The sequence below is a fragment of the Lytechinus variegatus genome, chromosome 1 (genome assembly GCF_018143015.1).
Source record: "Lytechinus variegatus isolate NC3 chromosome 1, Lvar_3.0, whole genome shotgun sequence".
Classification (NCBI taxonomy): Eukaryota; Metazoa; Echinodermata; class Echinoidea; order Temnopleuroida; family Toxopneustidae; genus Lytechinus; species Lytechinus variegatus.
This window is the reverse complement of record NC_054740.1, coordinates 65,319,763-65,332,972: the sequence shown is the minus strand read 5'-3', so window position 1 is coordinate 65,332,972 and position 13,210 is coordinate 65,319,763. Positions and strand designations below refer to the sequence as shown.

General features: G+C 35.4%; 1 protein-coding gene across 1 annotated transcript in view; it reads right to left on the bottom strand.

Annotated features, from left to right (window-relative positions):
• LOC121420025 (sodium-driven chloride bicarbonate exchanger-like) overlaps nucleotides 1–3,694 on the bottom strand; it is a 54,824-nt gene extending 51,130 nt beyond the window's left edge. The window contains exons 1-2 of the mRNA XM_041614566.1: nucleotides 3,612–3,694; nucleotides 1,543–1,647 (exon numbers count right to left, since the gene is read on the bottom strand). The gene's annotated coding sequence lies outside the window, so the exon portion shown is untranslated. The remainder of the gene's footprint in view (nucleotides 1–1,542; nucleotides 1,648–3,611) is intronic.
• Between the last annotated feature and the right edge of the window lie 9,516 nt (nucleotides 3,695–13,210).

The following is a 13,210-nucleotide window of genomic DNA, read 5'->3' as shown; positions in this document are numbered from 1 at the left end:
TTTTGTTAAGGGTGAACCAGAAATTTCATAAAGTACGCGTTTGTGTTAAATAATTTCACCCAAAGTGACTTGAAAAGAGAGATATACGTTTTCTGTGTGCGCATTTACGCAAATTTCCTGTTTGAGGTAATGATGTATGAATTTATCTACTTAATCGCACATTTTCATTTCTTATTAATAGTTTATCAGTTTTGGTTCTATCAACTTTTTTGAAAGAAACGAACCTTACTCACATCTTGATTATTATAAAAGAAAAGAAAAAACAAGGAGACATTCTGATTTTTACCAGTGAATAGATTGGTGATAATACTATATAACAATATAATATGCCAATAATATATTTACATATAGCGCAGTTTGTGCTTAGACTCAAATGCGCTTCAAAAAAGATATCACATTTTTAAATTCATTTTATTCTGATTATTTTGTTGATATTTTTTCCTCCAGACATGCGTATAAAAATAAGATTTTCAGGTGGTTTAATATATTGAAAGAAAAATAATCCGTTCATATCAGAAAGTATGTTATTAAGACATGGTAAACAATGCTAATTGTAGACTTTCTTGAACGAATTACCGGACAGCAAGAGGCACTCATTTTCACGTGAAGATCACTATGACGGCTGCTTTTTTTTAAGCGACTTCAAAATTTGCCTCAGTATATTAATCATAAAATACTCTTTTAATACGGATTTGTTCAAATCATGTGACCTTCAAACCCCCTATTAATTAATGTCCGGTCGGGAAGACAGAAGCCGTGATGTCACAATCCTTAAAGTGACGTCACAGGGTCACTGCATCTATTCCTGACCTCAACAATTATCATGAATATTGTCGAGTCGAAATGGTCCTCGAAATGCAGTCAATTGTTTTGCATGATACAGTGGCTTTGAAATTGACACACAGGGTTTCTTAATTATATTCCATGCGCCCGTGCCATACTGCATTCATATTTCTACTACTCGTATCACAGATTTGTTAAAAAATATTCGAGACTAAGATTTAAAAACCGATGTTTATGATTTTTTTAGCGTTGTGTTCGTTCGATTTTTTTTTCACTCTAACAAAATTTTTATTGGTGTGGGTTCCACTATAAAGGGGCATTCAAGACTGAAAATCATTGATTTGAACAAAATTAATACACAAAATTCAGACAATTTAAAGATTTGCATTATTCCGGTGAACACACAACCATATATGACTCCAATGGTATAATTTATACAACTAAACAAAAAATGTGTACTCTCGTTTTACCAATTTATGTTATATTTTTGTGTTTGTTTTTCCTTTGCTTCCCTTTGATTTCCTTAGTGGTTTTATAAGATACAACATACTTACTGAATTCTTTCAAACTACGGAAAAAGACTCTAAAAATTAAAAAATTAAAAGTTATATTTAGATTCTAAACTCAAACTCTAAACCCGCTTTAAATGTTTAAAACCTAAATAAGTATATACCTATCAGAACTTTACGGAGAAGAAATGTGACCTGACTTCTACGCAAAGGCATTTCAAATGTTTCAAGTGAATATAAAGACACTTACCTTATCTTCAGAATTGTCAAACGTCCTTATATAATGGCATTTCTGGTCTTCATTTAGATATTGATGGGGCTAGCTACTGATGGTGCAATAATAACACCTACAATTCTGTTTTAGAAGAAAACATAAGAAAATCTTATGAATGTGAAAAGCACTGGATTCTTTAATTTTTTTTAATTAAAGTGTACGAAAAATTTTACTCCTTTGCACTCTCACTTGAGATAATTATTTCAATAAATAAATCACATCTCCTTTATCATCATTATATCAATTCTAATCAACGTTTTTGGTTCTGTTTAATCTGTAAGAACCATTGGTGTGTGGATTTTAACAAATCTTTGATATTTAAACTTTACTCCTCGGGATACCCCCCACCTCCTTTTCCTCCTCTGTGTTATGAGTATTGACGGATTTTTAATTTTCTACGCCATCAAAATCCCCTTTCTCTAGTCAAAACTGACTAGTGTGCCTATTCAAAATAACAACATCTCTCTCTCTCTCTCTCTCTCTCTCTCTCCCTCTTCCCTTTACCACCCCCCCCCCCTCCATCCCGCTCATCTCATCTCTCCTTTTTTTTCTAAAATCACTCTCTTTCTATCCCCCTTCTTTTCTAACAAAACATTTCCTAAAAAACCTATAAATGGCATTTCCTTCGTTAAACCCCATATAATATTGAATGATGGTCTTTTCGTATAGTCTTTATTGATTACTGGATTGAAGGATTTATTCAAGACCAAAACAATAATATCAACACGGGGCTGAAGATCCGCCCACGTTTACATCGCACAGAGGGATTAAATAAGAGAATCCTTAATTGAATTGCGTTGAAACTGAAAGAGTTTCATTAACTATGCAAACCATTCAAATTCATAACAGTCATAGTCAAAGGTGCTCTTGAACCGTGACAGATTATTTTTGTACGAAAGTTTTAAACCCGTGCCACCCGTTTAAGTCACGTGTAAACCCCGTGTTATGTACATAGGTGTTTATTTTCCGTTATTAATTGTATCTGTATTTAAGCTAACATTTTGCTCGGACGAACGGGGTAACCAATCACATTTTTTTAAGAAAACGGTTTTTATGAAAACAAAAATGGGTAGGTATTCTTTCTCAGTATAGCAGTCATTATTGTCAATATATAAATGTCTATATTGAACCGATTGAACCTCTACCTGTGGAGCGTTGTGGCCCAGTGGATTAGTCCTCGGACTTTGAAACAGAGGGTCGAGGGTTCGAATCCCAGCCATGGCGTAATTTCCTTCAGCAAGAAACTGATCCACAGTGTGCTGCACTCAACCCAGGTGAGGTAAATGGGTGCCGGTAGGAAGTAATTCCTCAAAAAGCTGTGTGCGCTATGAACGCATAGCTTAGCCGGGTAACATAGGAGCGCCTTGAGCACCTAACAAGGTGGATATGTGCGCAATATAAATATCCTATGTTATTATTATTATTATCATTTTGAGATTTGTGTCACAGTCGACTATCTTGAGTTAAACCTCAAAAATTGAGTTAAACCTCAAAATTTTGTATCATGGTTTGAATTAGATCGGAGTTCAGAATGTGAACCCAGAGGCCTAGGTCTCTCTCCCCTTTCTCTTTTCCCCTACCCCCCCCCCCACCCTCTCTCTCCCTCCCTCCCTCTCTTTCCATTCACCCCGGAGTAGGTCCATGATAAGAGATATGGTATCTCTACGTCCATGGCGACTTTATACCCCAATATAATATCTCTAACCAAGTAAAAGGTTCCAGAGTCGAGACTGAATCACCCCCCCCCCACTGTGATGCTAAGGGTCATTTTGGAAGACATACATTAAATACATCTAACCTAATGAATATTCATGACAACATGCATAATAACTATCTTCACAAAATATCAATAAACTTTCAAATGCAATAACTTCGTGTTTTGTTATCAGATTTTGATGAAATTTTCAGCGTTTTGCTATGATAGTTTTACTCTATTAATTTAGATTAGAATTATTTTCAGCCTGGAATACCCCCTTCAATCCCAAGCAAATAAAAACAAAATATTCAAATAATTATAAATGCACTTTTTTCCTGAAAGAACCTACCTGACGAATCCAGTTATTTCCTTCTGTCCGTTTTGATGTTCAGTTAGTCTCCACATGAACTTCGACTTGCATTCATAGTTTTTAACACATACATAATCTAGGGTTCCATTTGAACTTGATTTTCACCACTCTGACCTTGTTAAACACATCAAAGATGAAACTTTGGGTGACGTTCCTTACTCCTGCAGATAGTTTTGGTTCTCTTATAAGAGGTCCTAATAAGAAACCAGGGCGAGAGATGTATATAGGGAACGTCAAGATTTGGAATGGGACGTGAAGACAATGTCTCTTGGCTTCTTCATCTCATCTCACCTTGTCCTTGACTTTCATGATACAGAAGCCTTTGTCTTCCTTGGGTATTATCTCATGAGTCACAGATTCTTTCTTAGAAATCTCTCATCCAGGATACTGTCCCATCGCGAATCTTGTAATTTTCTAAAGACATAATGATCTTCAAAGAAAACCATCATCTAATTAAAGGTATGGGCGTCGGCGCAAAGGATTATCCATTGCTCACGAGGGGGGGGGTGAACGTTTATTGTTGCGCCCCCAACACAAAAGAATCATGTCTTTTCTATCCGTTGGTGCCCACGATCAAAGTGTTAGTTGATATGACAAAGTAATATCATCCGCTCTGACCTCCATGGTTAAAGGTGGGGTTCATCCTGACAAAGAGTTTATTGTAAAAATAGCAAAAATAAGAAATATTGATGAATATTTAAGGATAATCTATCAAATATTTCAAAAATTAGCAGAATTTTATTTTTTTAATTTGTGACGTCATTTGCGAGCAGATTCCCCATATACCGTTTTAGTAATTATGAAAAAATAAATGAAGAAATGTCATTTTCCCCCAAAAGACCGCACCCGCTTCTAAAAAGATTATGAAACATTAAAAAAATGAAATTTGGGCATCTTATATTTCATAACATATTATGTGGCAGCTCATTGCTCGTATATGACGTCTCATATTAAAAACTTAAAATTCTGATAACTTTCTTAATTTTTGATGACTTTTTCTCAAACCTTCACCATTATATTTCATTTTTTTTTCCAAAAAAATCTATAGGGCGAATTTTCCTTTTAAAACATATTGAGCAACATTGACAGTTTTATCACAACAAAAGACTTCAGAGCCCTTTATACCGTTAACCTAAGTACCTAGTATGACCATGGTCAATGGAAGTTTAAGTGACCATGGGCGTTATTGTTTAGTATGTTGTGATGGTGGGGGCGGGTGTTTATGGTGACGGCTTTCACTTACTTGAAGCCATTTTTATTCATTCAAATTATTGTTAGAAGCATAACGATTGCAGAAATTGGTTTGCCAATTTGTTTCTTTTATCAGATTGGCCTAGATGTCACAAAATAATGAATCAGTCTAAATCATCCAATTAAACATTATACGAGCACGACAAAATCTGTTTCCAAACGTTTCTTTAATTTAGGAGGAGGGAGCTTGGTCCCTGCTCCCCATTATTTTGAAGAATATTTCTCTCGATCAATTTTGGATTAACATTTGTTTATTGTGTTATGGAAAACAAATATTTGTTTATCAAATTTGCATTTTTATCATTATACTTGTATCACGCCATTATTAAAGGACAAGTCCACCCCAACAAAATGTTGATTTCATTAAAAAGGAGAAAAATACAGGCATAACACTGAAAATTTCATCCAAATCGGATGTAGAATAAGAAAGTCATGACATTTCAAAGTTTTGCTTATTTTTCACAAAATAGTTATATGCACATTTAGGTCGGTATGCATATGAGGGAACTGACTAAATCACTCACTATTTAAAAAAAATAATTATTTAATTTTCTCCTCATTGTCCTGTAAAACAAAGTTTTATATCTCTCTGTTGGTCCTTATCGGCAAATCAGTAAACACTGCAATATTGTATTATTCAACAATTGAAAAAAATAGTGAGTGAGGGGCATCATCAACTCTCTCATTTGCATGTAACTAGATTGTGGCTATGACTATTTTGTGAAAAATAAGCGAAACGTAAACTGTCATAACTTTCTTATTTTACGTCCGATTTTGATGTAAACCATTTTCGCATACATTCGTAATTCCGAAGCTTCGTTATTCCGAAGGTTCGGATATTCCGAAGGTTCGTTATTCCGAAGGTTCGTATTTCCGAAGGTTCGTTAGTCCGAAAACGAAGTGAGGTTCGTAATTCCGAAGGTTTGTTAATCCGAAAACGAAATGAGGTTCGTAATTCCGAAGGTTCGTTAGTCCGAAAACGAAATGATTAACGAACCTTATTTCGTTTTCGGACTAACGAATTTTCGGAACATCGAACCTTATTTCGTTTTCGGATTAACGAACCTTCGGAACAACGAACCTTCGGAATAACGAACCTTCGAAATAACGCCACAAATGTTCGGATTAACGAACCTTTTACGTTTTCGGATTAACGAACATCGAGGTATAGGCAATTTACGTGTTTCGGAATAGACGAACCTTCGGAATTACGAAGTGTTACCGTAATTTTCAGCATTATGCTTGTCTCATTTTTCTCTATTGATTTTCACCGATTTAAAATCATAAGGGTAATAGGCCCCCGCCCACCCATGTAACACCATCTTCGCAGTTATCTAATTATATATATTTTTTAATGATTAACGAACAAGGTCGAGGCCATGGGGGCGTCGTGGCGTAGTGGTTATGACTCTCGTGTTTTAATATGAGGGACGTTGGTTCGATTCCTAGCCATGACGTGTTTTCCTTCAGCAAGAAATGTATCCCAACTGTGCTGCAATCGACCCAGGTGAGGTGAACGGGTACCCGACAGGTAAAAAAAACAATGCTTGGAATGTATGTGTTTATGTAGACGCCCTTACCCTTCGTACGCATTTCCTGCAGACAGTGCAACTGTGTATTTTTTCATAAGGTGTCGATTGTGTAAAGATAAATGAAGAATCAACGCATCAAGTCTCAATACAATTAAAGTTTTCTGAAATCTATTTTAAACCTCGGACGATTTTCTAAAAGATAAAGGAATCCTCACGATCATTATGCACCCATGAATAAGATGTTAAATAAAAGTCGGATAATATTCGCCAGCTGTCTTTACAGGATGAATTGACACATGATGGGACATGTGCCAATAACAAAGAAAAGAAATATCTTGCCATAAAAATGATGAATCAGTCTTGGAGTGAGTGTCCAACTATCATCAACTTCCCAAATCGAGGTACAAAAAAAATCTAATACAATTCTAACCATATTCCCCGCTTTCTTCACGCATGTTATGTGTCCATTAATGACTATATTATTATCAATATTGTTATCATTATAATAATTATCATTATCATCATCATTATTATTATCATCATCATTTATCATCATTATCCTCATCGAATAATGATAATAATAATAGTAATATTGATAATGATAATAATAATAATAATAAGGATAATGATGACGATGATGATGATGATGATGATGATGGTGATGATGATAATGATAAAGATGATGATGATTATGATGATGATAATGATAATAATGATGATGATACTGATGATAATGATAAAGATGATGATGATTATTTATTTATTTATTTATTTATTTATCATTTTATTTGTTTCTGCATGTCATGATAATTTACATAGTGTAACCATCACAAAATTGATTACATTGAATTTTACATAATAATAATGTATAATTATGATGATTAACATAACATTAACATAACTGATTATTAGGGTTAATTTTTGCAGACATGCAGTGGTATGACAAAATAAGCAGATGCTTGAGCTGTTGTCATACCTTTGAATATATGAAATGCATACATTATGATGATGATAATGATAATAATGATGATGATAATGATGATAATGATGGTGATGATGGTGATGATAATGATGCTGACGATGATGATGATGGTAGCAATAAATACTGATAAAATGTATTCAATTAATGGTACAGTAGTACATCCAGTATTTGCTATTGCTATATCAATTATTGCTGTCATCATCATCGTATCATATACACTTTACCAGGATCCTATAATTATTGTCATCTTGCTTTGGTTGCATCAGTTGCTAGTCTGCAATCCGTATTACATCTTTTCCAGAAAATATTGTTTTGATTCCATTCGAACCTCCCAAAACCGGTTTGAAACTTAAACCATGAAAATTCAGACTCAGAATCAGGAATAATGACAAGAGTTTATAGGGATGGTCATTGAAAAAAAGGTACTAATACATGTAAAGGTGACTGTTTGAGCTACAAATGTGCTCTCTCAGCAATTCATACCCGATCAATCATTTATCAAATATCTTTTCTCCTCATCAAAGCAATGATTACAATAACGACAATTAGCCTAGCTTTTGGTTCCCTTTTCTCAGTGAACTTTACACTAGAAAGGGGATGTTGTATTGTTGAGTTGCTTGCCAAACTGTTCTCATTGTTGCTATCATCCAGTGCGCACATGCTCTTCGTACATTAAAGTGCATGTGCATTTGAAGAAGAAAAAAAAAAGAAAAAAGAGAAAAATGTGCTTGCACAGCATCTTGTCCACACGTACGCCACTGGTTTTGAACCGAAAAAAGGTTTTATAGTAAGCTTCGAACGACAATTTCATTATAACCTAAAAGTAGTACATTGATTAGACGACGCATTATATGAAAATAGATGTCAGAACGCTTGAACGAATATGTAGGTTCATAAAAACGATTCTGGGGAAATGCATGTCACTAATAGATTTCTATTCCCATCCAGTGTCTGTGACATTTACCAGGTATAGCACAACCGATGGACAAAGATTAATATAGAAAGATAAAATAGAAAATATATTTTGGTTGTTCATAATGCTCGTTAAAATCGGAATATAGAACAAGCCGGGTTGCTATTTCGAAGGTTCATTTAATAGTCAGAAAAATTAATAAATTTACCTTTTACGAATATGACTAATAATAATAATGATAATAATAAAGGGTATTTATATTGCGCACATATCCACCTTGTTAGGTGCTCAACATGCTCAAGGCGCTCCTATATTACCCGGCTAAGCTAGGCGTTCATAGCGCACACAGCTTTTTAAGGAATTACTTCCTACCGGTACCCATTTACCTCACCTGGGTTGAGTGCAACACATTGTGGATCAGTTTCTTGCTGAAGGAAATTACGCCATGGCTGGGATTCGAACCCACGACCCTCTGTTTCAAAGTCCGAAGACTAATCCACTGGGCCACAACGCTCCACATAATAAGGTATACGCACCTTACTAACATGACTCTCGAACCAGCAGAACGAGTATCATTCGTTTTCATATTGACCAACCTTCACGATCTTATTCTTTTTTTGGAATATGGAGCTTTCAGAGGGGTATTCGAACATTGGGAACAACGAATATCTGGAATAACCAGCTGTAATCAAATTGCCAATGTTCTTCATTTGCGTCCTTATAGCAGGACATACAGGAAGAGTATAGCAAAACGCCCTTACAAAGCGGTCACATAACAAATACAAATGAAACAAACCATGATATATTTAGCTAATAGAGCATTTGAAACATATGTATTCGTTTGAATAAAAAGAGAATAATCAAGGAAGCGTAACACTTCAAAGAGTCACCAAAATTGGACTTTAATTAGAAATAAAAAGAGTATGGGGGGAGTATATCTATATATAACATGTATAATATCCAGATGGAAATTAATCATCGCTTTGAGGTTGTAATGTCAATATCACCTTTGTAAGTTGTGTGCCCCTGTCCATCTACGACGTGATGAGTAAACAGAATGAGGGATGGGCAGAACATGACGTAAGTGGGAAGTTTTCTAGGCAGCCGCGAGCAAGCGAAAGGAGGGAGAAAAAAATGTCAGCTATGAAAATCTAGTTTTGTACCAGATTTAACATGATATCTTCAAAATAATTTAAGGTGTTTTCCCTTGCATTCCCTTCATTTATTTCTTTTTTAAAATTTCATTTCCTTTTTTTTTCTGGGGAGGGGGGGGGGACTCGGTCGAACATTTTTTTTGGGGGGGTATCTCTACGCCAATGCCCCTGTCTTTCTGCTTCTTTTCACCTTAGTGAACGTGATGTACAGGTTTCTCTTCCAGCCCCCCCCCCCCTATTCTGCGTCAGTTATGGTAATGGTTATTCTCCCTTCCTCTTCCACTCGAATTCCTACGACCCCCCCCCCTCCCCCCCCCCTCTTTCATCCCGTCCCATCCATCAATATAAATCAGAATTTCCATTCATATCCGCGATGAGGTGACGATGACTGTTATGTAACATCAAATGAGATCACGTGACTTGCCGCGACTGACTACTCTAAAAGAACATGGCATGCAAAAATCATCTGTCTTCCCGGGCGCATCTAAATATACACCCGAACTCAAATGGTGTCTTACTTAAGAATTCTAAATGTGGACCCTGTGGGTACTATTTTTGGTTTGATAGATCCGAAACAGAGCCAGATAGCCGTCATAATTTTATTGGAGTGGGAAGTTATATTTCATGAGGCGAATTACTCAACATCGTCATCACAATCTCTGAAATGATATTTTGACATGAGCCATGGCAGGGTTTAAATTTTTGAATAGCACACTCGTCTCTATATACAGGAATAATAAAGCTTTTCTCTGTGTGTAAATCGTTGTCTTATTTAAAAGAAACGTGGAATTTAGTGTCTTTATATGTTTCTTTGACATCATTTGAACGTCGCATGTATACGTTTGTGTCATAATACAAGAAGACAAACAAGACTACTACGTCAATGTATTTTCTGACTACCTGTGTTGGGAATCTCAATTCAGAGAAGAATTGGCGTACCTTACACTCTAAATCAGACAAAAATGACTTGTTAATAAGGTCAACTGGGTGGAACTGTTTTTTTTTTTAGTCATTTTTAACTATTTTATAATCATATTTTACTAGAACAGAGTTATTTCTGACTAGAACATATGTCAGAAATGTGACTATCAGTGATTGCCATAGTTGCTCCCAGCTGACTACTGGTCTAGTCAATTTGTGTGCCCTAAGCTAATTTTCCAAAATATGGGTGGAAGCGTGATTGATTTTGAAGGCACTCAAACAAAGTTACCTAGCATCACTCTGAAACGCTGACAGTTTATAGGAATACTCTTATCCCAAGAAGATGAAAACAATACCTTATCACACCTTGTAAAACTGCTAAAGATTGACGAGTATTGTCACTTCAAGACTCATAAGGGAAAGTTCATGGTTTAAAAGACGTCATGATTTAATTACTTAAGTCATTCTCCCTGAACCAGCCGGGCACATGACGTTTATGCCATCATCACTATTTTCATAACCCATTATGACGTCACATTTACTTATATTATTGCATTGTGGGAATTCGTAACAAGAGTAAATGACTATATCACAGCAAAAACTGTGGTACAAACCGGTGTACATAGATGACCACACCAGTTGTTTTACTCCGGTGTTAAATTGTTGGTGTTAGTTTTACACCCATAGGTGTTATTACAACACCTTTGGTTGTTACATTTACACTCTTTGGTGTTATGTTCAATCTCTAGGGTGTAATTTTAACACCACAGGGTGTGGTCCTCTATTAACACCAATTGGTGTCAGTTTTAACACCACAGATTTTACAGTGTATACGACATGTGTTTTTAACCAGCGCAGTATCCAGCACTAACGACAAACGGAATTCGTCCGTTGTTTTCGTTGTAGACTTATTAAGTAAACAAATAAATAAATATAAGCAAATAGTTTGTGAATAAGTTAATACATCACAAATTACTCCATGAATCCATCTAGCAATCCAGATTTGGGAACTCTTTTCTCTACGAAACACTTTTCAGTAAATTGTCCACAGAAAGGTTTATAACAGCGATGACAGTTTCGGGAATCAGGCCTTTAAAATCGGGGGCAGTTTTCCCAAGAGGGTTTGTGACATCACGATGCCGCTGTTCTGTTTAAAAAATGGGCATATTCAGGTCACGATTGCTGTTAGACTGTCCGTCAATCCTGGCAAAATGATGACCAAACTCCTGATATTTGTTCTAAATTTAGAGTCATTATGAACGTTTAGAGATAGGGCATGTATATGTAACACGTATGGAAAATCATAGTGTGAAACTATATATATAAAGTTAATCAATTTTTTTGCAAAGATTTGTTTAAAAAATGTGTATATAAGTTGTGTAAATGCATGTGTACAAATGTTAGAGTTATGCAAAAGCTGTAGAGAAGTTTTAGAACCAATGTTGGTTTCTCATTATAATTATGCCGGATGATTAAAAACCGCTAATAGAGACTTCTCATAAAGCATAACGATTGACGCAATATAGACTATGATAATCAATAATAATCATCATTTTGAGATAATGATTTAGATTACAAATATTCTCAGTTATATAGTTATACATAAAAAAAAGCTTATTGTCCATAAGTGTATTCGTCATATATATAACTCCTCTGATAAGCTGACGGCTGGAGAGAGAGGGGGAGAGAGGGAGAGAGAGAGGGTCTGTCCCGTGAGAATTGATCACATAAAGGTGTGACTTGAGTGAAATAATCGAAGGGTAATTACGTCACTACATGATCTTGAACCGGACGGTGTATTTTGGTGCACTTGAACGGTAAACACTTGGGGCCCATTGCAACTAAAACAAAAAAAAAACGCAACCTGATTTTCAACTAATCGCAATCCCTCATTTGTTTTTTTCCAACGGAGCTTTTTATGGAAAGGGCATCACACAGCAAATGCATTGGCAATGCACGTTAAATCACGATAAAATCCTAGGAGGTCTTTGTCGAAAAATTGATGAACCGGAACAGCTGATCGTCCTGTGATTCGGAGCTGATGAAAATTATCCAGAGTCACGAACGACACTGGTGTTTTGACTCATCATACTCAGTGACTTTCGACAAATACTGCTTTGGCTTGAGGAGCTTTTGAGAGTAGATTCTCTACGTTCCAGAATTATTCTGCTTAGTGGTTGCGAAAACCCCCTATGGAGAGATGGATTGTCATTGAGCTTCTACCAACCAAGGACATTTTTTCATCCATAAGTCATATAAAAAGCGGAGACGATTGCAACATCTTTCGATAAATTATCTTAAAATAGCTAGTTCTGAATGTTTGTCAATATTTAAAGAACGAGTCCACCCCAACAAAAAATTGATTTGAATAAAAATCGGATGTAAAATACGAAAATTATGACTTTTTAAAGTTTCGCTTAATTTCACAAAAGAGTTATATGCACATCCTGGCTGGTATGCAAATTGGCAGACTGATGACGTCATTCACTCACTATCTCTTTTGTATTTTATTATATGAAATGTGAAATATTCTAATTTTCCCCTCATTGTCAAGTGATACAACGATTAATTCCCCCCTGAACATGTGGAATTAGCATTGTTTAATACTACATGGTTCGGTCAAATTGGACCTTATTGTCAAATCTATAAAAAAAAATGAAATATTTATAATTCAAACAATAAAAAACAAAAGAAATAGTGAGTGATGGACATCATCGACGGAGTCACCTAGTTGTGCATGTCCTGTTTTGTGAAAAATAAGCGAAACTTTAAGATGTCATAACTTTCTTATTTTACATCCGATTTTGATCAGCACTATGCTAGTT